The sequence below is a fragment of the Bufo gargarizans genome, chromosome 2 (assembly GCF_014858855.1).
Source record: "Bufo gargarizans isolate SCDJY-AF-19 chromosome 2, ASM1485885v1, whole genome shotgun sequence".
In the NCBI taxonomy this organism is placed as follows: domain Eukaryota; kingdom Metazoa; phylum Chordata; class Amphibia; order Anura; family Bufonidae; genus Bufo; species Bufo gargarizans.
Window position 1 is genome coordinate 206,113,960 of NC_058081.1, and position 27,141 is coordinate 206,141,100.

Below are 27,141 nucleotides of genomic sequence, written 5' to 3' on the forward strand. Positions count from 1 at the left end.
ACAACAGCACTCTCATTAGATGAAAATAGAAAAAAGATTATTCACCCATGTGGATGCGATGTTTATATATATATATATATATATATATATATATATATATATGTATATATATATAATCCAAAAAGCAGGCACCACTCCAAGGTAAAGGTGTGTGTGTGTGTATATATATATATATATATATATACACACACACACGAAATCATAGTTCCTGGCTAGATGTCCTGCTTTCCCTGTTGGTTGCAGGGGGCATGGCCTAACGGAACGGAGGGCGTGGCTTAGCGGGTCGGCTGTGTGGTGATAGTGCAGGGGGGGATGGGGATTGACTAAGTAGCTTCTGCAATAGGGACTCAGAAGGTTTTTATCACAGCCAGCTTCTGACAGGAATCAGCTGTTTGTAGAGAGGGAACAAGCAGCTGATTCCTGTCACAGTTGGAGCGGGCAGCAGGGAGCCGACCACTGACAGGAGCAGACTGCACATGTGCATGGACGAGCTTCCTCTCAAGCTCCTCCATGTCGCGTGCAGCAATGGACGAACTAAGCTGAAAGGTAGAGCAGGACTAAGGGGGCGTGGCTTATAACTGAAAGAGAAGCAGGCAGGTGTGTTTGTTAGAAATACTTTCTGAGGCTAAACAAAGGACAGGCAGACAGTCTTTCAGGTCTTACTGACCTCTGCTCAGTAACTGCACGAGCACTTAACTGAACTTTATTGAACAACTGACAAACAGGAAGTTACACAAACTGCCATCTAGTGACCATACAATATACTAGGCATATAGCAATGACATACAGTGGTTGTTGCTTATACAATACAAACCTTGTATGCTAACAGTGTTTAATGAAGTATATTAGGAACTTCATTTTTTCCCTGCCTGCCACACAGTAGTGGAGAGTATTTAAAGAGTGGCCAACCCCTTTAATGTATGAGGCCTCTACTCCACTGGCCTGCAGTAAAATTGTTATCCAATGAACATCTAATATACCTCCAGCCACATTATCACTTGATCTTTTCTGTCCAGTGAATGCCTAATGTTTGGGGCCTGTACTCCACTGGCCTACAGTAAAATTGTTATTCACTGACCACCTAATACACCTCCAGCCACATAATCACTTGTTCTTTTCTGAACGGTGAATGCCTAATGTTTGGGGCCTGTACTTCGGTGGCCTGCAGTAAAATTGATATCCATTGACCGTCTAATATACCTCTAGCCACATAATCACTTGATGTTTTCTGTTGGGTGAATGCCTAATGTTTGGGGCCTCTAATCTAACTGGCCAACAGTAAAATTGTTATATGGCGACCTCTTAATGCACCTCCAGCCACATAATCACTTGTTCTTTTCTGTATGGTGAATGCCTAATGTTTGGGTCCTATACTCCATTGGCCTGCAGTAAAATTGTTATCCAATGACTGTTTAATATACCTCCAGCCACATAATCACTTAAAGTTTTCTGTTCGGTGAATGCCTAATGTTTGGGGCCTGTACTCCACTGGCCTGCAGTAAAATTGATATCCATTAACCTTCTAATATATTTCCAGCCACATAATCACTTGATCTTTACTGTATGGTGAATGCATAATTTTTGAGGCCTGTAATTTAACTGGCAAACAGTAAAATTGTTATACGGTGACCGCCTAATCTACCTTCAGCCACATAATCACTTGATCTTTTCTGTCTGGTGAAGGCCTAATATTTTGGGCTTATACTCCACTGGCCTGCAGTAAAAGTGATATCAATTGACCGTCTAATATACCTCCAGCCACATAATCACTTGATCTTTACTGTACGGTGAATGCATAATTTTTGGGGCCTCTAATCTAACTGGCCAACAGTAAAATTGTTATGCTCTGACTGCCTAATGCACCTCCAGCCATATAATCACTTGTTATTTTCTGTATAGTGAATGTAAAATTTTGAGGCCTGTACTTCACTGGCCTGCAGTAAAATTGTTGTCCAATGACCATCTAATATACCTCCAGCCACATTATCACTTGATGTTTTTTGTCCGGTGAATGCCTATGGTTTGGGGCCTGTACTCCAAAGGCCTACAGTAAAATTTACATCCATTGACCGTCTAATATTCCTCCAGCCACATAATCACTTGATCTTTACTGTACGGTGAATGCATAATTTTTTGGGCCTCTAATCTAACTGGCCAACAGTAAAATTGTTATATGGTGAACGCCTAATGAACCTCCAGCCACATAATCACTTGCTCTCTTTTTTTACGGCGAATACTTAATATTTGAAGCCTATATTCCACTGGCCTGCAGTAAAATTGGTATCCAAAGACTGTCTGATATTCCTCCAGCCACATAATCGCTTGATCTTTTCTGTCCGGTAAATGCCTAATGTTTGGGGCCTGTACACCACTGGCCTGCAGTAAAATTGTTATTCACTGACCGCATAATGTACATTGAGCCACATAATCACAATTTCTTTTATTTCAGGTTTATCCCTAATTTTTAGGGCCCGTACTCCCGTGGCCTAAATTATATTTTTTTTAGGCTCTAGCAGGGCACATTTTTGAGAATTTCCCTTTAAGATGCACAAAATGGCCCATGATTAAAATATATATTTTTTGTGGACATTTTTGTCATTGATCCCCTTCTAGTATGTCACTGTCCATGTTGTAGGACTATTGGTGCACTTCTAGTAAGTATTTGGTGTCTGCAAATATGATCTGAAGGTTTTCAGGTTCGCCTGCCATTAAAGTGAATGGGGCCTGCCGCGAACTTGCGCTTTGTGAACATTTGATTGCGTTCGCGAATCGTCCCTGCCGATGTTCGTTCATCACTATTCATAAGTATAAAAAACAAAAATTGCTCCTGCACCTAAAAGCAATGTGCTGTAATTTTAACCACTTCAGTACCGAGCCTCTTTTCACCTTAAATCCGAGGCCAATTTAGCAAATTTGACATTTGTCACTTTATGTGTTAATAACTTTGGAACGCTTGTACTTATCCAAGCCATTATGAGATTTTTTTTCTTGTGACACATTGTACTTCATGACAGTCGTAAATTTGAGGCGATATATTTCACCTTTATTTTCAATTTTCAAAATGTTTATTTTTCAACTTTTAAAACAGATAGTAGTAATTCCTCATAAAATAGTTATCAATCAACATTCCCCATATGTTTTCTTTTTCTGGCATCGTTTTGTAAATGTCATTTTATTTTTTTAGGACGTTAGAAGCCTTAGAAATTTAGAAGCCATTTTTCAATTTTTCAACAAAATTTTCAAAACCATTTTTTTAAGCACCAATTCAGTGTAAAGTGATTTTGAGGGGCTTATGTGATGGAAACCACACATAAATGACCCCATTTTAGAAACTATACCCCTCAAATTATTCTAAACTGATTTTACAAACTTTGTTAACCCTTGAGGTGTTCCACAAGAATTAAAGGAAAATGGAGGTGAAATTTAAAAATTTCACTTTTGATAGATTTTTTATGTTAATCAATTTTTTCTTGCACCACAGCAAGGGTTAACAGCAAAGTAATATTACTATGATTCTGCAGTTCACATAAATACCCTATATTTGGTGGTAAACTTCCCTATGGGCACGTGGCAGTGGTCAGAAGGAAAGGAGCACCATATGGATTTTAAAGGCATATTTTGCTAGACTGGCTTTTAGGCACCATTTTGTATTTAAAGAGACCCTGACGTACCCCTACAGTGGAAATCCTCAAAAAGTGACCCCATTTTGGAAACTACACCACTTAACCTCTTAAGGACACATGACTTATCGGTACGGCATTTTGTCCTGGTACTTAAGGACACATGACGTACCGGTACTTCATGTATAGTTATGATCATCGCCACCCAGCGGGCGGTGATCGGAACCTGGTGCCTGCTCAAATCATTGAGCAGGCACCTTGGCTAAATGCGCCGGGGGGTCCTGTGACCCCCCCATGTCGGCGATCGCAGCAAACTGCAGGTCAATTCAGATCTGCAGTTTGCTGCGGGTTCGGAAGTTTCTGATCCCCGCGGTCACATCAGAAACTTCAAATAAGGTTTATTTTAATGTTTAACCCCCTGCTGCCCTCTTTGTTATCTGCCGGCGGGTGCAGCGGGGGGGGGGGGTTCAGGGAGTGCGGCAGGGATGGCGGGCGGTTGTTGGGGGTTGGGCAGGCATGCGGTCATCCGCCCGCCCTCTCTCTCATTATAGCCGAGCGGTTTGTAGAGTGTCAGCACATTGCTGACACTCTGCTTGAAACGCCTGACATCTGTGCTGGCACAGATGCCATGTGTTTAACCCCTTCCATGCCGCGGTCCGTAGGGACCGCTGTATGGAAAAGGTTAAGAGGGAGGGAGCTCCCTCCCTTTCCCATCGGGGGCTGCTGTGCCTTTTCACCCCCCAATGGGAGAGGGAGGGGGCCCCCCTCCCTCCTCATCACCCACGGCTCTGCTGTGGTGGCAAATGATGGTTACCATGGCAACTGGACGCATTCTCAGGCGTCCGGCTGTCCATGGGACTGATCAGAGGCTGTCCATGGTGCTGATTAGACTTCTGCTAAAGGCAGAAGTCTAATCAGACTTTGTAAAGTGAAAATACAGTACAGTACACTATATGGTGTACTGTACTGTATTATACAGACATCAGACCCACTGGATCTTCAAGAACCAAGTGGGTCTGGGTCATAAATAAGTTAAAAAAAAGTGAAAAAAAGCAAAACAACACATTTATCACTGATTAAAAATGAAAATAAAAAATAAAATTCCCTACACATGTTTGATATCACCGCGTCCGTAACGACCTGATTTATAAAATGCTTATGTTACTTTACCCGCACGGTGAACGCCATAAAAAATAAAAAAACTTTGATAAAATGGAAATTTTGCCCACCTTACTTTCCAAAAAAAGTGATAAAAAAAATTGTATGTACGCCAAAATAGTACCAATCAAACCGTCACCTCTTCCCGCAAAAAATTAGACCCTACCTAAGATAATCACCCAAAAACAAAAAAAAATATGTCTCTCAGAATATGGAGACACTAAAACATGATTGTTTATGTTTCAAAAATGAAATAATTGTGTAAAACTTACATAATAAAAAAAGCATACATATTAGGTATCGCTGCATCCGTAATAACCTGCTCTATAAAAATATCACATAACCTAACCCCTCAGGTGAATACCGTAAAAATAAAAATCTATTTTTTTGTAACCTTACATCACAAAAAGTGTAATAGAAAGTGATCAAAAAGTCATACGCACCCCCAAATAATGCCAATCAAACCGTCATCTCATCCCGCAAAAATCATACCCTACCCAAGATATTTGCCCAAAAACTGAAAAAACTATGGATCTCAGACTATGGAGACACTAAAACATGATTTTTTTTTGTTTCAAAAATGAAATCATTGTGTAAAACTTACATAAAAAAAAAAAAAGGATACATATTAGGTATCGCCGCGTCCGTGACAACCTGCTCTAAAAAAAAAAAAACATGATCTAACCTGTGAGTTGAATGTTTAAAATAACAAAAAATAAAAACGGTGCCAAAACAGCTATTTCTTGTTACCTTGCCTTACAAAAAGTGTAATATAGAGCAACCAAAAATCTTATGTACCCTAAACTAGTGCCATCAATATGGCCACCCTATCCCGTAGTTTCTAAAATGGGGTCACTTTTTTGGAGTTTCTACTCTAGGGGTGCATCAGGGGGGCTTCAAATGGAACATGGTGTCAAAAAACCGGTCCAGCAAAATCTGCCTACCAAAACCGTATGGCATTCCTTTCCTTCTGCACCCTGCCGTGTGCCCGTACAGCGGTTTATGACCACATATGGGGTGCTTCTGTAAACTACAGAATCAGAGCTATAAATATTGAGTTTTGTTTGGCTTTTAACCCTTGCTTTGTAACTGAAAAAAAAAAATTTAAAATGGAAAATCTGCCAAAAAAGTGAAATTTTGAAATTGTATCTCTATTTTCCATTAAATCTTGTGGAACACCTAAAGGGTTAACAAAGTTTGTAAAATCAGTTTTTAATACCTTGAGGGGTGTAGTTTCTTAAATGGGTCACTTTTATGGAGTTTATACTCTAGGGGTGCATCAGGGGGCTTCAAATAGGACATGGTGTCAAAAAAAACAGTCCAGCAAAATCTGCCTTCCAAAAACCATACGGCGCACCTTTCCCTCTACGCCCTACTGTGTGCCCGTACAGTAGTTTACGGCCACATATGGGGTGTTCCTGCAAACTACAGAATTGGGGAAATAAATGTAGCATTTTGTTTGGCTGTTAACCCTTGCTTTGTTACTGGAAAAAAATTATTAAAATGGAAAATTTGCCATTAACTCTTATGGAACACCTAAAGGGTTAACAACGTTTGTAAAATCAGTTTTGAATACCTTGAGGGGTGTAGTTTCTAGGGGTGTAGTTTCAGTTTTGGGTAGTTTCTATTAAGTAAGCCTCACAAAGTGACTTCAGACCTGAACTGGTCCCTAAAAAGTGGGTTTTTGAAAATTTCTGAAAAATTTCAAGATTTGCTTCTAAACTTCTAAGCCTTGTAAAATCCCCCAAAAATAAAATATCATTCCCAAATTGATCCAAACATGAAGTAGACATATGGGGAATGTAAAGTAATAACTATTTTTGTAGATATTACTATGTATTATAGAAGTAGAGAAATTAAAACTTGGAAATTTTCTATTTTTTTACAAATTTGTGGTAAATGTGGTAATTTTTTTTAACTTCATTTTACCAGTGTCATGAAGTACAATATGTGATGAAAAAACAATCTCAGAATGGCCTGGATAAGTCAAAGTTATCACCACTTAAAGTGACAGTGGTCAGATTTGCAAAAAATGGCCTGGTCCTTAAGGTGAAATATGGCTGTGTCCTAAAGGGGTTAAACAATATATTAAGGGGGGTACTGAGCAATTTTACCTCCTAAGCATTTTACAGAATTGTTCACTTGGTATTAGACTATTTGTGAGGCAAGGTGACCATAAAAGGGCTGTTTTGGCACTTTATATTTTTTTTTACTTGTTCACCTGACGGGGTGGATCATGTGATTGTTTTATATAGAACTGGTCGATACGGACGCAGCGATACCTAATATGTCTACTTTTCTCTTATTCCCATTTTTGTTTACAATTTTTTTAACTTTATTTTGGAAAAAAGAACACTTTTTTAGTTTGAAACTTGAAACGTAATTTTTTTTAAAACTTTCTTTTTATTACCTCTTTGGGGGGTCTGATCTCCTTTACAATACTTCTGTATTGTAATGCATTGGCTGTATGTGTAATACGGCACTGGGATTTGTGACCCTGTTTCCAGCTCTGTACTTGTATGGCGCTGGTATCCTATGGCTTAAGGATTTCTGTGAAGCAGTGCTGCATCCTAGATAAACGTGATATGTGAACAGCTGTACAATGCCTGACTGTAAGACAATACCAACTCACCCGTTTCTGTCAATAATTATAAAACCTGATTTTTCTACCTAGTAATTCAATCTGTCTAACTAAATATACACTTATCAACATAGAAATTGCAATACAAAGGGGGCAAATTATGAAACAGAAATACACTTATATTAGGTGTATTTCTGAAACAGATTGCAGTGCAAAGGTCATTTGTGCCGCATTTTGTGGCTTTTCCCCTCTCAAGCTAGGTCCCCAGGTGGGCGTGGCATGAGTGGGTAGGGGAAGGGCAGACAGGTCCATATCATTTACCAGTTTTTACACCTGTTTCAGGTGTAAGAAAATGGGAAGCTGTCTTACATTTAGAAGCAGCGCTAGATCAGACAAAGCTATGTAGAGGCCGGCGCCTAAAATGCTGATCTTAATAAAGGAAGGAAAAGTTGTGGAATTATGGAAATCACAGGATTGATAGACATGCTTATGATATGCAAATAATAAAAAAATTTAAACATAATATTCGCAACATCTCAATCTATTCAGTATCGAATATGAGTACCATAGGCAGAACTACACTTACATGCCTTGGCATTCTATTAATGAGGTTAATAATGTTCTGCGATACTGAATGCACTTAGGCACAAACATCATCAAGATCTGCTGCTGGCACCTCATTGCAATTCCTGACCAATGATATCACAGATGTGCTCCATTGGAGACATGTACAGCCATACTGCAGGTTGTAGCACATTAAGGCCATGCAGACCCCTCATAGCAGCAGGAGAAAGAAGTCGGCACTGTTCAACATTGCTTATCCCGGTGGTTGGAAGAATAATGAACTGGAATGACAGCAACAATTGGGAACCTTCGCAAAGATGGATTCTCTGATTAGAAGAATGGCACATTGTGATCTATTCTGTATTGCAAGTGAAATTGGATGTCACAACCCCAGCCTAGGGAAGCAAATAGTGTCTACATAACCATTAGAAGGCGTTTGCAAGACATTGGGCTACGAGTCAGACAAATGCTCTTCAGCCAAATTGTTGCATCTAGAATAAATTCCAACAAAAGGACATGCTGTCTCCATATTTCTTTTTGTATATATGGATTATCCGACCAGCAAGACTTGCACCCACCACACATTTGAAGTAGGAGTACTGTCCGCTTCTCTTTTCTCAAGCATTGTTTTGTGCGATTCATCAGAAGTGAATTACCAAAACTTTGAATTCCTTTGGAAGAAGAATTTTTGTGAAATTTGTGACTCCTTTAGAATACTGTAGTTCAGATTCATTTGGAATCAATTTGCTTATCTCCAGTGCCTCTTTTTAAAACTTTCTGTTAGTAACTATGTTCTGCAACTACACTCTTACAGGTGATTTGAAATCACTTCCTTGTTTATGCAAAATCATAGTTGGTTTAGTAATACCTACATCATCTTACTTTGCAAGTTTTTTCTCTAATTGTATAGTTTATTGCTTCTCACAGCCTCGTCCCTCCTCCCATCGTATGTGTGATTTCACGCTGGAGGCAACTGGGAGTTGTTGGCTGTGTGTCGGACTCTATGCCCCAATCCGTAATTGCTCATATGGCATAGATAGGTTAGCGTTAGGTCCCGTGCCACTTTGAGAGAACTTGACGGGGGTACACAGGCTCCAGCATGTTCTTTATTTAGGAATATATTGGTGAAAGTCAAATTTTTATATCAGTGTGAGGGTTTAGCCATAATATTGTCAATTGCATTTTCCATTGTAGTGCACCATTTTTTTTATTTTGAAATGTCTTCTTTATATAGCCAATTAAATCCAAACATTTGGTTCCCCTGTGTAGGATGTTTATGTGGTACATGTGGTCAGCTGCTGGCATCCTCCATTGTATGCATTTTTGATGGGGATTGCTGTTAGCAACGGATCACATGTGCAGGATTTGCTCCCACGATTATATATGCACAACATATGCCTTTTATGACCATGTTATTTAGTTATTTTGTTTGTTTATTGTTTCCCATGAATATATAAAAAACAATAAAAAGAACTTTAAAAAAAAAATTGTAATATCTACATAATCAATTACATTGTAATGGTTCTATTTAGTAAGTATTAGGTGTTATTAATACCTTAGTGACCACCGATAAGTGTTTTTACAGCGGTCACTAATGGGCCTCAGGCTGGGCAATGTCGCCCGCCGCATGTAAAGTGCTGACAGAGGGACCGGACTACCTCTGTCTCCCATCGGCACCCCGCAAATGCGATTGCCCAGACCAGCCTTGAGTAATTTCCAGCCTCTCTGGCACAGCCTGCTGGTCAATGCCAGAATAGCATTGCCATTAAAATGCAATGCACTATAGGGATAGTCCATTGCATTTTAAAAGCAATCAAAATAATGTATGTTATAGTCCCCTTGCGGTACTATTAAGTTGTAAAAAAAAGAAAAAAAACACATTTATTAAATAAAAAAATTCCATTTAAAAAATGCTTTTTTAACATTGAAAATACTCTTTACCATTGAAAAAATAAAATCTCCCCCGTGTGTTTGGTATTGCTGTGTCCATAACAACCCAGATTACATAAATATCACATAAATTATACCCCACGGTGAACACTGTAAAAAAAAATTATAATAAAATAAATTACAGAATTGCTAATTTTTTTCTTAGTTGCCACGAAAACAACTTGATAACAAGTGATCAAAATGATTCCAATGAATAATGCAAGTCATCCCGCAAAAATAAAGCCCTCACACACCTCCATACAAAGAAATATAAAAAAAAGTTCTGGGTATTGGGAAGCGGCAATGCAAAAACATCTTTTTCCTTTTAGAAAAAGGGGTTTTATTGCAAAAAAGTTATGAAACGTAAAAATAAGATGTATTTGGTAGCACTGTAATCGTACTGACCCAGAGAATAAAGATATTATGTTATTTATACGAAAAATGAACGCCGTAAAATTTATAATGTAAAAACGCAGTGGAAGAATTGCTGTTTTTCCCATATTCCTCCCAGAAAGAGCTAATAAAAGTTAATCAGAAAGGTGTGTGCACCACAAAATGGTGCCATTAAAAAGTACAACTTTTTCCGCAAACAACAAGCCGTCATACAGCTATATAGACGGAAAAATAAAAAAAGTTATAGCTCTTGGAATGCGACGATGAAAAAAGAAAGAAAAATGCTTGGTCAGTAAGACCCAAAACAGGCTGGTACAGGGGTACAGGGGAATCCCCCGGGGGGCCCCTGGGCAAAGTGGGCACCTAGTCTCCCACCTCCTGCACAAGTGGCATATAACACAGTAGACTTAATGCACTACATACATATATTTAATGTACAGCACCTCCACCAGCCTATGTTCATATAAAAAAACTTGTTAGATTATTTATTATATTTGAATGTATCCGTACGGTGGGCCCCAAAATAAATTTTACTGGTGGGCCCTAGGAACCACGGTCCGACACTGCTGGTCACTAAGGGGTTAGGAGTAAATTATTGTTAATGTGGGAGCCTAAAGCTAAACTAGTGCTACCAGATCACATTCTTTTTGTACCTGCATGTTCGAGAACTATGGAAACACACAGTAGAGCATCTTATATGGAGGACAGGAATGCTAGGGTAGCTAGGTGAGATGCTCTTCTGATCTTAACCTACTTTATTAGACTGTGGATCAAAAGAAACAGAGCTCAGTGATTTATAATGGCTGAAACAGAATAAGTGATGCACGCACAGAAATGAACTGGGAAATAAAGGAATACGCTAAAAATAATAAACCGCTCAGCCACGCTTGTAGAATGACATAAACCTTGTACCAAACCTTTTAAACAAAGGAAGGTGGAACACAAAAGAACTTGCTTGATATGAAATGCCAAGCAGAATATACTTTATTCAGACTGCTCAGTGTACCCTGAAGTAAATAATTATTTGGAGGTTTAAGAACTCTTACCTCTATGATTTACCATCTATTTATGATTTCCTGTATAATACCTATGTGGGCCTCCCGTTTCACATAATTTTTTCATAGAGAGCTTTGTATAAGGATAATAAATTGAAGCTGGACCCATTTCACTGTAATTTAAGCTACAGCTGACCAGATTATCTCTTGAGTGAAATGTCATTCTGTAAGAGTTTACACAAAAGAACCTTGATGGCTCGCCAAATGGAGGGCACATGTACGCTCCTGCGTTAGCTTGCCTGCCAGATATTATTGGCATGTTTAGATCAGCATGGGGCACTCTTTGTGAGTGGGACTACTGAATAATCACTTCTTTTATACAGTAAATTTATAAATGGTTATTTATTAGGTGTTGTTAGAGGACTTAATAACAAGGTTGTGCTTCTTTTGTTCACATTAGTGGTTAGTAGAGTCAAAGAGGAATTACAGGTGTGGCCCTTTTTATGTAGCTTATTATGTTCATTATTTTTGCGGAAGTCTAACTCCAATTAGAGAGGCATTAAATGTCCCATGCCTGTATTATTATTATGATCAGTATTGGTGTATGACAGTGGGTGCATTTTGACTGTAGGGTTATGGTCAAGTGGGGGTTAAGCTTCTGGGAAAGAGGATGCATGCTATTGCTGTGATTGTATGAACTGTTCTCACTTCATGAAAATATGTTGTGTGGGCTGGGCCTCCTTTGAACAGTCATATCTTTACATATCTTGACCGATTACCATGTCTTTTCTGCATAGCTTAGCTAGGTGTGTGTGTGTATATATATATATATATATATATATATACGGATGTAGCAGGGTTAACACAAATGCTTTATGAGACATGTTATCTAAACTAAATGCGTTAAGCAATTGCTTTTCAATGGCTTTTGTTTCAAGATAACGTAATGAGTTAAGAAATGTGAGTTAACCACTTAAGGACCACAGGCTTATACCCCCCTAGTGACCAGGCCCTTTTTTACAAATCGGCACTCCACAACTTTAGCGGTTTATTGCTCGGTCATGCAACTTACCACCCAAATTAATTTTACCTCCTTTTCTTCTCACTAATAGAGCTTTCATTTGGTGGTATTTCATTGCTGCTGACATTTTTACTTTCTTTGTTATTAATCGAAATTTAATGATTTTTTTGCAAAAAAATGACATTTTTCACTTTCAGTTGTAAAATTTAGCAAAAAAAAACGACATCCATATATAAATTTTGCGCTAAATTTATTGTTCTACATGTCTTTGATAAAAAAAAAATGTTTGGGTAAAAAAAAAAAATGGTTTGGGTAAAAGTTATAGCGTTTACAAACTATGGTACAAAAATGTGAATTTCCGCTTTTTGAAGCAGCTCTGACTTTCTGAGCACCTGTCATGTTTCCTGAGGTTCTACAATGCCCAAACAGTAGAAAAACCCCACAAATGACCCCATTTCGGAAAGTAGACACCCTAAGGTATTCGCTGATGGGCATAGTGAGTTCATAGAACTTTTTATTTCTTGTCAAAAGTTAGCGGAAAATGATGATTTATTATTATTTTTATTTTTTTCTTACAAAGTCTCATATTCCACTAACTTGTGACAAAAAATAAAAACTTCCATGAACTCACTATGCCCATCACGAAATACCTTGGGGTGTCTTCTTTCCAAAATGGGGTCACTTGTGGGGTAGTTATACTGCCCTGGCATTCTAGGGGCCCTAATGTGTGGTTAGTAGTTTGAAATCAAAATGTGTAAAAAATGGCCTGTGAAATCCGAGAGGTCCTCTTTGGAATGTGGGCCCCTTTGCCCACCTAGGCGGCAAAAAAGTGACACACATCTGGTATCGCCGTACTCAGGAGAAGTTGGGGAATGTGTTTTGGCGTGTCATTTTACATATACCCATGCTGGGTGAGAGAAATATCTTGGCAAAAGACAACTTTTCCCATTTTTTTATACACAGTTGGCATTTGACCAAGATATTTCTCTCACCCAGCATGGGTATATGTAAAATGACACCCCAAAACACATTGCCCAACTTCTCCTGAGTACGGCGATACCAGATGTGTGACACTTTTTTGCAGCCAAGGTGGGCAAAGGGGCCCACATTCCAAAGAGCACCTTTAGGATTTCACCGGCCATTTTTTACAGATTTTGATTTCAAACTACTAACCATGGGGGGTGACGCCTATTGGCGTTAGTGTGACCTGGGAGAGCCGCCGCGATGACGCCTTTCGGCGTTAGCGTGGCGGCAAGCGGTTAAGAGTCTGTGTGTTACCCCTGCTACATCTGTCTATAATGTATAACTCTCATGATGATTTACTCTGCAATGAAAAGTATAGGGCAGGGGTGGACTGGAAATTCAAAATGGAAAAAAAATTAACTTCACACTGTCTAAATTGGCCACCACAATTAGGAAGGGTCAGAATATGTCAGCCGCAGTCACATTGGTGATCGGTGGAACAAATGCAAATATAACGCTTTTAGACAATAGGACAGAGCTCCTCAACCCTTATATGCAGTTGTATAGTCAAATATGGGGAACCATTATTTTAAGGCTTTAATTTTAAAGCTCTAAAGTGATATATATATATATATATATATATATACATCCATAAAAAAGGTTAGGCAGCACTCCTCACATGCAGAGCTGATTATATGGTGCCCGCGGTAGTCCCTCGATCTAGGACGGATGAATAATAAAGAAAATCCGCAGGACTCCTTAAAGTAAAAAATGTGCAGTTTATTCACACATGTCAAAAAATAGACAACGTTTCGGCTCTCTCGCAGAACCTTTCTCAAGTCAATATACACACAGTACAGAGGACAGACAGGAAAACAGATATTGATTTTTGTAATATAGACGTATGGATATATATATATATATATATATATATATATATATATATTTACAGTACAGACCAAAAGTTTGGACACCTTCTCATTCAAAGAGTTTTCTTTATTTTCATGACTATGAAAATAGTAGATTCACACTGAAGGCATCAAAACTATGAATTAACACCTGACTTCTCCACAACGCAACTGATGGTCCCAACCCCATTTATAAGGCAAGAAATCCCACTTATTAAACCTGACAGGGCATACCTGTGAAGTGAAAACCATTTCAGGTGACTACCTCTTGAAGCTCATCAAGAGAATGCCAAGAGTGTGCAAAGCAGTAATCAAAGCAAAAGGTGGCTACTTTGAAGAACCTAGAATATGACATATTTTCAGTTGTTTCACACTTTTTTGTTATGTATATAATTCCACATGTGTTAATTCATAGTTTTGATGCCTTCAGTGTGAATCTACAATTTTCATAGTCATGAAAATAAAGAAAACTCTTTGAATGAGAAGGTGTGTCCAAACTTTTGGTCTGCACTGTATATGTTGGTAAGGCTGATTTAGTCAGCCTGCATTTGTGGGAGGGGCAGAGGCTCTTCATATATAAGCCACACCCTCACTCACAGGCGTGTGTTTTCAGGTGCCCCACCCTCCCTCCCTTATCTTCTCATTTCCACAGGGTATGCCCACTTATAGGCCCACCCACGATAATGGCTTAGGGCACACAACAAGCCATTCAGTCAGGTCAGCTAAGACACGCCTAGCTGGGTTAGGTTGTTCCCGTTGTTTCTCTCCCTAGGGTTCTTCGGATATCTCTTGGCCGTAGCCATGACCACAAATATATATATATATATATATGTCCATACTATTATTACAAAAATCAATATCTGTTTGCCTGTCTGTCCTCTGTAGGCATCCAAACGTCTGAACTGTTGAACACAATTTGGCACATAGATACATCAAATGTCCGGGAAGGTTTTAGACTAGATCTCAGCTCTCTAGGACATATCATTCTTGAGATATTCCCCAAAAAATGCAAATATGACACCATCACATGACATGTATTAGCCAATAGAGGCTCACAGGTCTTTCACTCATATCCCAACTGCATGGTCATATAACCCTTATTAGCCAATAGAAGCTGGAAGAAGCTTGACACTTACACAGTTTTAAACCAGGTTTCCATACCAACCATTTTTCTTCAGTGTTATAGGTCACTTTTAAGGGTGGTGTTGTGGAGGTCACTGTTAAGGGCATGGGTCACTGTAGGGATCACTGTAGAGGTCACTGTTAAGGTGGCAGGGTGCTGTGGAGGTCACTGTTAAGGAGGGGAAGGTGACTGTTAAGGGGATGGGACACTGTGGAGGTCCCTTTTATGGGAGCGTGGGTACTGTTAAAGAGGCAGGGTGCTGTGGAGGTCACTGTTAAGGGAATTGAGGCACTGTAGAGGTCACTGTTAAGGGGGTGGGGTGCTGTGGAGGTCACTTATAGGGGGATTAATGTCTAAATGGTGCCTTACAGGGGGTGATCAATGACAGGGGGGTGATCAGGGAATCTATATGGGGTGATCACCCCCCTGTCATTGATCACACCCCTGTCATTGATCACCCCCCTGTAAGGCTCCATTCAGACGTCCGTATGATTTTTTACGGATCCACGGATACATGGATCGGATCCGCAAAACACATGCGGACGTCTGAATGGAGCCTTACAGGGGGGTGATCAATGACAGAGGGGTGATCACCCATATAGACTCCCTGATCACCTTCGTCATTGATCACCCCCCTGTAAGGCTCCATTCAGACGTCCGTATGATTTTTTACGGATCCACGGATACATGGATCGGATCCGCAAAACACATGCGGACGTCTGAATGGAGCCTTACAGAGGGGTGATCAATGACAGAGGGGTGATCATCCATATAGACTCCCTGATCACCTCCGTCATTGATCACCCCCCTGTAAGGCTCCATTCAGACGTCCGTATGATTTTTTACGGATCCACGGATACATGGATCGGATCCGCAAAACACATGCGGACGTCTGAATGGAGCCTTACAGGGGGGTGATCAATGACAGAGGGGTGATCACCCATATAGACTCCCTGATCACCTCCGTCATTGATCACCCCCCTGTAAGGTTCCATTCAGACGTCCGTTTGATTTTTTACGGATCCACTGATACATGGATCGGATCCGCAAAACACATGCGGACGTCTGAATGGAGCCTTACAGGGGGGTGATCAATGACGGAGGTGATCAGGGAGTCTATATGGGTGATCACCCCTCTGTCATTGATCACCCCCCTGTAAGGCTCCATTCAGACGTCCGCATGTGTTTTGCGGATCCGATCCAAGTATCCGTGGATCCGTAAAAAATCATACGGACGTCTGAATGGAGCCTTACAGGGGGGTGATCAATGACAGGGGGTGATCAGGGAGTGTATATGGGGTGATCACCCCCCTGTCACTGATCACCCCCCTGTAAGGCTCCATTCAGACGTCTGTATGCGTTTTGCGGATCCGATCCATGTATCCGTGGATCCGTAAAAATCATACGGACGTCTGAATGGAGCCTTACAGGGGGGTGATCAATGACGGAGGTGATCAGGGAGTCTATATGGGTGATCACTCCTCTGTCATTGATCACCCCCCTGTAAGGCTCCATTCAGACGTCCGCATGTGTTTTGCGGATCCGATCCATGTATCAGTGGATCCGTAAAAATCATACGGACGTCTGAATGGAGCCTTACAGGGGGGTAATCAATGACAGGGAAGTGATCAGGAAGTCTATATGCGTGATCACCCCCTTGTCATTGATCACCCCCCTGTAAGGCTCCATTCAGACGTCCGTATGCGTTTTGCGGATCCGATCCATGTATCCGTGGATCCGTAAAAATCATACGGACCTCTGAATGGAGCCTTACAGGGGGGTGATCAATGACAGGGGGGTGATCAGGGAGTCTATATGGGCTGATCAGTGGTTTATAAAGGGTTAATAAGTGACAGGGGGGGTGTAGTGTAGTGTAGTGGTGTTTGGTGCTACTTTAGTGAGCTGCCTGAGTCCTCTGGTGGTCGATCCTAACAAAAGGGACCACCAGAGGACCAGGTAGCAGGTATATTAGACGCTGTTATCAAAACAGCGTCTAATATACCTGTTAGGGGTTAAAAAAATCACATCTCCAGCCTGCCAGCGAGCGATCGCTGCTGGCAGGCTGGAGATCCACTCGCTTACCTTCCGTTCCTGTGAGCGCGCGCGCCTGCGTGCGCGCGTTCACAGGAAATCTCGGCTCACGCGAGATGACGCCTATTGGCGTTAGTGTGACCTGGGAGAGCCGCCGCGATGATGCCTTTCGGCGTTAGCGTGGCGGCAAGCGGTTAAGAGTCTGTGTGTTACCCCTGCTACATCTGTCTATAATGTATAACTCTCATGATGATTTACTCTGCAATGAAAAGTATAGGGCAGGGGTGGACTGGAAATTCAAAATGGAAAAAAAATTAACTTCACACTGTCTAAATTGGCCACCACAATTAGGAAGGGTCAGAATATGTCAGCCGCAGTCACATTGGTGATCGGTGGAACAAATGCAAATATAACGCTTTTAGACGATAGGACAGAGCTCCTCAACCCTTATATGCAGTTGTATAGTCAAATATGGGGAACCATTATTTTAAGGCTTTAATTTTAAAGCTCTTAAGTGATATATATATATATATATATATATACATCCATAAAAAAGGTTAGGCAGCACTCCTCACATGCAGAGCTGATTATATGGTGCCCGCGGTAGTCCCTCGATCTAGGACGGATGAATAATAAAGAAAATCCGCAGGACTCCTTAAAGTAAAAAATGTGCAGTTTATTCACACATGTCAAAAAATAGACAACGTTTCGGCTCTCTCGCAGAACCTTTCTCAAGTCAATATACACACAGTACAGAGGACAGACAGGAAAACAGATATTGATTTTTGTAATATAGACGTATGGATATATATATATATATTTACAGTACAGACCAAAAGTTTGGACACACCTTCTCATTCAAAGAGTTTTCTTTATTTTCATGACTATGAAAATAGTAGATTCACACTGAAGGCATCAAAACTATGAATTAACACCTGACTTCTCCACAACGCAACTGATGGTCCCAACCCCATTTATAAGGCAAGAAATCCCACTTATTAAACCTGACAGGGCATACCTGTGAAGTGAAAACCATTTCAGGTGACTACCTCTTGAAGCTCATCAAGAGAATGCCAAGAGTGTGCAAAGCAGTAATCAAAGCAAAAGGTGGCTACTTTGAAGAACCTAGAATATGACATATTTTCAGTTGTTTCACACTTTTTTGTTATGTATATAATTCCACATGTGTTAATTCATAGTTTTGATGCCTTCAGTGTGAATCTACAATTTTCATAGTCATGAAAATAAAGAAAACTCTTTGAATGAGAAGGTGTGTCCAAACTTTTGGTCTGCACTGTATATGTTGGTAAGGCTGATTTAGTCAGCCTGCATTTGTGGGAGGGGCAGAGGCTCTTCATATATAAGCCACACCCTCACTCACAGGCGTGTGTTTTCAGGTGCCCCACCCTCCCTCCCTTATCTTCTCATTTCCACAGGGTATGCCCACTTATAGGCCCACCCACGATAATGGCTTAGGGCACACAACAAGCCATTCAGTCAGGTCAGCTAAGACACGCCTAGCTGGGTTAGGTTGTTCCCGTTGTTTCTCTCCCTAGGGTTCTTCGGATATCTCTTGGCCGTAGCCATGACCACAAATATATATATATATATATATATGTCCATACTATTATTACAAAAATCAATATCTGTTTGCCTGTCTGTCCTCTGTAGGCATCCAAACGTCTGAACTGTTGAACACAATTTGGCACATAGATACATCAAATGTCCGGGAAGGTTTTAGACTAGATCTCAGCTCTCTAGGACATATCATTCTTGAGATATTCCCCAAAAAATGCAAATATGACACCATCACATGACATGTATTAGCCAATAGAGGCTCACAGGTCTTTCACTCATATCCCAACTGCATGGTCATATAACCCTTATTAGCCAATAGAAGCTGGAAGAAGCTTGACACTTACACAGTTTTAAACCAGGTTTCCATACCAACCATTTTTCTTCAGTGTTATAGGTCACTTTTAAGGGTGGTGTTGTGGAGGTCACTGTTAAGGGCATGGGTCACTGTAGGGGTCACTGTAGAGGTCACTGTTAAGGTGGCAGGGTGCTGTGGAGGTCACTGTTAAGGAGGGGAAGGTGACTGTTAAGGGGATGGGACACTGTGGAGGTCCCTTTTATGGGAGCGTGGGTACTGTTAAAGAGGCAGGGTGCTGTGGAGGTCACTGTTAAGGGAATTGAGGCACTGTAGAGGTCACTGTTAAGGGGGTGGGGTGCTGTGGAGGTCACTTATAGGGGGCTTAGGTGATGTTAGGTCATTGTTATGGGAGTGGGACATTGTGAAAGTCACTGCTAAGGGGTGGGGTGCTGTAGAGGTCACTGTTAAGGCAGAGGGGCACTGTGGAGGTGACCCATGAGGGGGTGGGGCACTGTGAAAGTCACTTTTAGGCCCCTTTCACATGGGCGAGAATTCCACGTGGGTTCAATGCGTGAGGTGAACGCATTGCACCTGCACTAAATCCGGACCCATTCACTTCAATGGGGTTGTGTACATGAGCAGTGATTTTAACGCATCACTTGTGCTCTATATTGTGCTTTTTTCACGCAATGCAGGCCCCATAGAAGTGAATGGGGCTGCGTGAAAATCGCAAGCATCCGAAAGCAAGTGCGGATGCGGTGTGATTTTCACGGATAGTTGCTAGGAGACGATCGGGGTGGGGACACGATCTTTATTATTTTCGCTTATAACATGGTTATAAGGAAAAATAATAGCATTCTTAATACAGAGTGCTAAGTAGCCCGGCTCGTCTTCTTTCTTCTTCTTTGAGGACCTGAGAGAAAAGGACCTTTGGTGACGTTACTGCGCTCATGACATGGTCCATCACCATGTGATGAGCGCAGTGACATCACCAAAGGTCCTTTTCTCCCAGGTTCTCAAAGAAGAAGAAAGAAGACTTACGGGGCTGTGCGAACAAGAGGAAGAGGTGAAATTTTTATTTTTATTTTTTAACCCCTTCATCCCTAATTTACTTGGTATTCTGTATTAAAAATGCTATTAATTTACCTTATAACCATGTTATAAGAGAAAATAATAAAATCTACACAACACACATCCCAAATCCAAACTTCTGTGAAGAAATCCGGGTTCGGGTCTGGGTATCAAACAAGCCGATTATTCTCACGCGCGTGCAAAAAGCATTAAAACACTTTGCACTTGCGCAGAAAAGTCAAGCATTTTCCCGCAACGCACCAGCATCTTGTCTGGCCCTCACATGCAACGCCTGTGTGAAAAAGGTCTTAAGGTGGCTGGGTGCTGTGAAGGTAGCTTTTAAGTTGGCCCTGCCTGCACTGTGGAGGTCACTGTTAAGGGGATGGGACCCTGTGGAGGTCACCGTCAAGAAGGCAGGGGCACCACGGAGGTCACTACTAGCGATTTCCTACAAAAAAAATGGCATGGATTGACATCCTTGGCCCCTATAGAACAAATCTAACAAACACACAAACAGACCAACATTTGATACCGACAGTGTCGAGTACTTTTTCTGGTAATATATCTAGTTCGAGAGTTAGACAAGGATCACTGTAAATATACATTAGTGATGAACAAAGTTTTGTAAAATTAGATTTGGCTGCTTTGCTAAATTTTACAAGAAAATTTGCTTTGTAATGAATTACTTCATCGCAAAGTGCATTTCTCTGTAAGTAGTGGGGTGCAATGACAGGAAAAGGCGATTGCGCTGCCCCCTGTCATTGTACCCCTTAGGTTCATCGCTGATGGAGTTTAATATTAAAGTGTATAATAAAAAAATATATAAAATCACACTTACCTCATCCATTTGATCGTGAAGAACTGCCCGCCGCCATCTTGATTGAAGATCCAGTGCGAAATCTCGCGCAGCCCGTGATGACATCACCACGTTGGCTGTCGTGGTGACATCATACATCACAGCGCACAGGATGTTGCGTGGGATATTCACGCTCAAACGGATGAGGCAAGTATGATTCGTTATTATGCAGCACGAGGACATTCAGCTTCTCTGCGATTCAAATTTTCCCTGAAATTCGGATCGGACTTTGATTCGCTCAACATTAGTGCACATAGTGCCCTATACTAAGATATGGAACATTATAGTTGTATACCCAGTGCACTATATATGTAGGGTTACATGCACTGTAGTGCATGTGTTATATGCCCCTGCATACCTCAATGCAATGAGTTATTACACTCGTTGATAAAAAAAACATGGCATGTAGTTGTGTCTCAGGTGGATATGTACTGTAAATGATTACAGGTGTTTTCTGTTTAGACAGCAGTGGGTTGATTTATCAAACTGTTGTTAAGTAGACCTGAGTTGCCCATAACAACCAATCAGATTCCACCTTCCATTTTCCAAAGGAGCTGTCAAAAATAAAAGTTGTAATCTGATTGGTTGCTATGGGCAACTAAGCCAGTACTACTTTACTCGAATTTGATAAATGACCCCATAGGTCTTGCCACAAGAGGGTTTGCTTTTCCCTCTGCCCTATAAAAAGGCTCACAGAGGCTACTTTTGGTTAGTGTACTTTGGTGACTGATAGGCATGCCTCCCCAATGCACTCAAAGACATTTAGCCCAGTTTTTCACCTTTTTGACAAATTGCCTACCAGCTAGGCTGTTCTGACCTAGCCATTGGGAGATTTTGAGAGCAGTTACAGTAGTTAAATGAGGGAATGCACACGTGGCGAACAGGGTCCAGATGGCCCAGACAGAACACTAGTAGACACGACCTTTTGATCCTCTGAAAAGCACAAGAAGCTCCCACAGTTTCGTTGTTCACTATCCAGGCACAGGTTGGACCCCCATTACACACCACAGTCTCTGCCTGGATCATTTCCAGGTGCTTAACAGAAGGAAATTTGGTGTCAGAGCATCAACTATATGTCCTACCATTGAAAGCCAGCCACCATCACCTTCATTTGCAGTGATTTTGTAAGCGAGAAACCTGGACTGCTAGCACCAGAACTGTATCATCTTTAGCAATAGATCCAGATTCTGATGCAGGACATCAAGTGGCCCTCTCTGTTGCCTCTTGTGGCAGGGCTTCCAACTGGCATTTCTCATTAAATCCTGCCAACATGCAGCAAGGGTTTCCCAGGACTGTCTCTGGCAGATTGCAGCACTTCCTTGCCTGGTCACCAGATTTACAGCCAATCGAACACTTATGGGACCAGCTGCGATCAGCTTCGATAACCTACGAGCATGCAGGATCTACAAGTCAAGTGCAATCTGTGAACAAAAGTGCCGAAGGATGCCATACGGAAACTGTATGCCTCCATGCCCAACAGCATCTGATATTGTATCCAGCAGGGGACTCTTTTCTATTGTACAGTTTTCTCCAATAAACATATCCTTTCGCTCTAATATTGTAATCACTTACATATATCATCATTACATTCACACTCTTTCTTGGTGTGTTATTTTTTTTTTGTCAGTGAGTATATATCATATTACCAGACAGAGGATGCATCTTGTATAGGGATGAGTGAACCCGAACTGCAAAGTTCGGGTTCACACTAAACTTTGCAAGTTTGTGTCCCGGACCCGAACCCGAACTTTTCACTGAAGTCCAGGTTCGGTTTCGGGGTGATTTTATTATTTTCTGTCATAACATAGTTATAGCGGAAAATAATAGCATTCTTTATGGCGTTGTCGCAAGTCCTTCATCTTCATTCAGCAGGACCTGCCAAAGGACCTGCAATGACATCACCACGTTTTTTTTTACCTCTAAATGGCCACATTCTTTTGCATTCTGTCTTAAGAATGCTATTATTTTCCGCTATGACTATGTTATAATGGAAAATAATAAGTGAAGTTTGGATCACCACTGATTTAAATAGGGTTCAGGTTCAGGGTCAAGTTCGGGTCAAGTTTGGCAGAAACCCTGCGAACCCAAACTTCTACGGGTTCACTCATCCCTAATCTTGTATGTAGACTATGCTAATTTTTATTACAATTGTATATAATTAATATAAGTTGTGTGAAGATGAGAAACAGCACTTCAGTGATACTCAGGTCTGGACTGTTGAGCTCCTGAATAGTTTTTGGAAGCAGATGCCCTCATGATGCCATAACCTGATTGGCCCACCAGGATTTTTCCCTAAAGAGTCAATGGCCAAGTCACCCCTTGTGTAAAGTGAGTGTTTTAACTTTGTAGATAGGAATAGATTAATTGAGTGATAGAAAGATTATTAAGGGTTAAGAAGTTATTTCTTAGCAAAGAATAAATATTTTTATTCTCCCCAATTATTTTCTATTCATCTTCTCTACAACTGAAATTGTAAGTAGCTTTTAATGCACCAAAAGTTAAGTCTCTATTAGTCAAGTTACATTAGATCAGGACCTTATTTGCCATTAGGCGCTGGAGATGCAGTGTCCAGGGAGCTGCATTGCTGGGGGCAGCACCACCAAGGTAATAACTTTTGTTTTGTGTTTTATTATTATTTATTTTTTACACTACCTCTGTGCCTGCTTGACTTTATGCAAAAATTGTGACATAGTGGAAAAAATGATAAGCAACTTAGCAGGGCAAATTCAGTCTTAGGGTCCATTCACACGTCCTGTTTTTTTTCATCCTGAAAAACGGTCCGTTTTTTGCGGATCCGTTGTTCCTGAAAATGTTTCCGTATGTCATCCGTATGTCATCCGTTTTTTGCGGATCCGCAAAAAACGGAAACATGTATACATTTCAATAATCAAATAAAGTTGTTTGGATTTCTTTGAAAAAAAATTGAAAAAATAAAATAAAATAAAAAATTTGTTATGTGTTTCCAGGAACGGAATCCGCAAAAAACGGATGACATACGGAATGACATCCGAATGTCATCCGTTTTTTGCGGATCCATTGACTTTGTATTGTACCAGGATCCGATTTTTCAGGACAAGAATAGGACATGTTTTATATTTAAACGGACATGCGGAACGGAACAACGGAAACGGACAGCACACATTGTGCTGTCCGTTTTTTTTCCAGGACCCATTGAAAATGAATGGGTCCAGATCTGGTCCTGATCTGTTCCTGAAAAAACGGAACAGATCAGGAAAGAAAAAACGGACGTGTGAATGGACCCTTATCGCCTTGGGCATCATGAACTATATATACTGCCCTGCAGTCAATTTGTTTACTAATCTCTGACAAGTCTACTGCACAAAATTACTGCTGGTGATCACAGTTGCTGACCTCTCCATATTCCATGCTCCTGGGATGAAATGTACAACAGGCAATAGTTATGGCATATTCTTACAGACATTGTAAGGGCACAGCCTGGGGTGAACCACCAATAAGGCTAGGTCAAGCTACTGCCTCAGGCAACAAGACCTAGAGACAAGTGGGGCAGTGGCAGGGATGTGGAAATATCTCTCTATATTAAACTGTATCATAGTATTCCTTAGGCTACTTTCACACTTGCGGTAGCCTTTTCCAGAAGGCTATTTAGGCGGGTGAACAACCTGCCGGATCCGTACTACTGCAAGTCCACCGTGCCGCTGAAAGTCTGCTCCGGCTCCAATGACCAAGCATGCCGAGAGGCGGCCGGACAAAAACCACAGCAAGCTGTCGTTTTATCCTGGCCGGAGCGGACTTCCCACAGCACGGTGGACTTGCGGTAGCACATATCCGGCAGGCTGAACAGTGTGTAAGTAGCCTTAAACAGTAGGGCTGGAGGGGTTGGGCGTTGTTTAAATTTTCGCCTCAGGCAGCAGAAAGGCTAGGTTCACCCCCGGGTACAGCCACCTGCTCAAGTTTCTGGATGCAGCTTTGACAACCAAATTTAGATGATAAAAAAAGAGAAAATGTAAAGGATAAAAGAGTATGCATAAACCTTAAGTTGGACATTCCCTTTAATATAAAAAGCACAATGATTCTTCTGTAAATAAATGTTGACTAGTGAACCATATAAATACTGTAAAATAGTTGGACAAACAGAGGTTTGTTGTGTTTTATTTATTCACTTAAGTGACAGATCTGTCTTTTTCATTGCTTTAAAAAGATATATGTTTTGTTTGAACTTGGTCTTATAGCTGGAGGCACTGTAATATTGATGCATTGGTGAAAAGTGGGGTTGCAAGCGACAATAATTTTAAATTGCATCTAGTTCTCAGCATGAAGTAATGTCACATTTTAATCTATGAAGAACAGGTTAGCAAAGGTTTGCGAGAACAAATTACTGCCTGTATAGTTAAATTATTACTTCACACTGCTTATTCTTTAAATAATAAAATTATTATTTTGTTTTGATTGCATGTAGAATGTGGATTGTAGTTTTGGCAGGATATTGAGAATGATGTGTTGTATGAGAAATGACACACAACATTTTACTTAAGCAATAATGCTATCTATACCAGATTGGTACGGCAGAAAAATAAAGGGTTTTCCTGTCTCCACTTGATTTGCCAAAAATAATAAAGAGGTATAGATTCCATCTTTATTCACTAGGGATATAGAAAGTGGTGAGCAACTGAAACACAAAGTTACATAATTTTATAGTTGTAATGTTGAAAAAAAGACATGTAGTAGGGCCATCAAGTCCAACCTATAATCTCACCATGTTGATCCAAGAGAAGACATAAACCAGATCACATGTATGCTCATCCCTATCCAACAGTGAGTGATTTTTGGGTAGCCATGTGTCTGTGGGTAGCAGTTTTTTTATGTCAAATGGAAAGCTGAAAAATAAGGAGTTCATATACTGTTTTTGCTAGTGTCTACACTCAAGATCAAAGCTATATATCCCCTATATTTGAGTCCATTGTTGCCATTAACATGTGCACCATTTAAATGGTGACTATATGCTTCAAAGTCCTCCTTTCTAGTGCATTAACACTGCCTCTTCTGATAATACTTTATATAGTCTTCCCTTTATTTGCTGCTTGTGCCTTATTCATGCCACAGAGGCTGCCATGCTGATAAGCAGAAGCAAATTACATTTATGTACACCAAAACATTCACAAAAAGTACAGAATGTGACATTTGTCAATTACATTTTAATTAAACTTCTCTTGTAGAATTTTTTAAATGAATGTCTTACAAGTCTGTCATCCATAGCCTAGTATCTAAGACAAAATGTGACGATAGGATAGCACTACTGACTGAATTTTCAGCTGTGGTGGTGCCTGTAGCATTGGGTCCCAGTCCTTGGGTCCTCGTAAATGCCAATAATAGGTAATAAGGCCACAGCACTCCAAGGATCTTTTATTACACCTAAGTCAGCCAAGTTTCGACCTTGCGGTCTTTATCAAGCTCATATGATAACAACACCACAGTGAACATTTAAATACCACCCCAAGGCCTCACATTGGTTACAACGTAGCCCCCTGTTCCACAATCATTGATTAACATCCTTATGCAACTGCTAATTATATTCAAGCATTCACACATGTGCATACCGTGTCCCATGCTGCAGGAACCTCCGCTGGACTTCCATATTCAGAGTTTCCCTACAGCGGATTTTAAACGATTATTTGGCCGTTGGCATCCCTCTGCTCTCTCTGCTCATGTGCCCTGACGTCATTTCTCTCTTCCGCCTTTTAACCAGCACTTCTTCCAGGTCCATTCATTCTGCCGTCATCAAGGTGAACTTCCGATCATGTGACCTGGTCATCTGATCGCATCTCATTGTGATGTTATGCGTCACGTGCTATCCTCCGATCACCTGACCTTCGGTTACCCAGTTACTTGACGCCAGATAATTATAAAAGCTAACTCTCGTAATTTCCTTCAACCTCATATATATCTCGGATAGGGGAGCAGTGCGGTCATTTAGTTGTCATTAATTTAATTAGGAGGCTTTTATGTGGTTTCATTATGGAGTAAATCGCACTGTGCTATTTCCAGGCTGTATGACAGGTGGTCCACCATTCATCAT

At 40.7% G+C, this 27,141-nt stretch overlaps 1 long non-coding RNA gene across 1 annotated transcript in view; it reads right to left on the reverse strand.

Moving 5' to 3' along the window:
* Window positions 1-26,833, reverse strand: part of LOC122929748 — a 78,264-nt gene extending 51,431 nt beyond the window's left edge. Inside the window, exon 1 of the long non-coding RNA XR_006387995.1 lies at window positions 26,663-26,833. This is a non-coding gene — a long non-coding RNA (uncharacterized LOC122929748). The remainder of the gene's footprint in view (window positions 1-26,662) is intronic.
* Window positions 26,834-27,141: the final 308 nt, after the last annotated feature.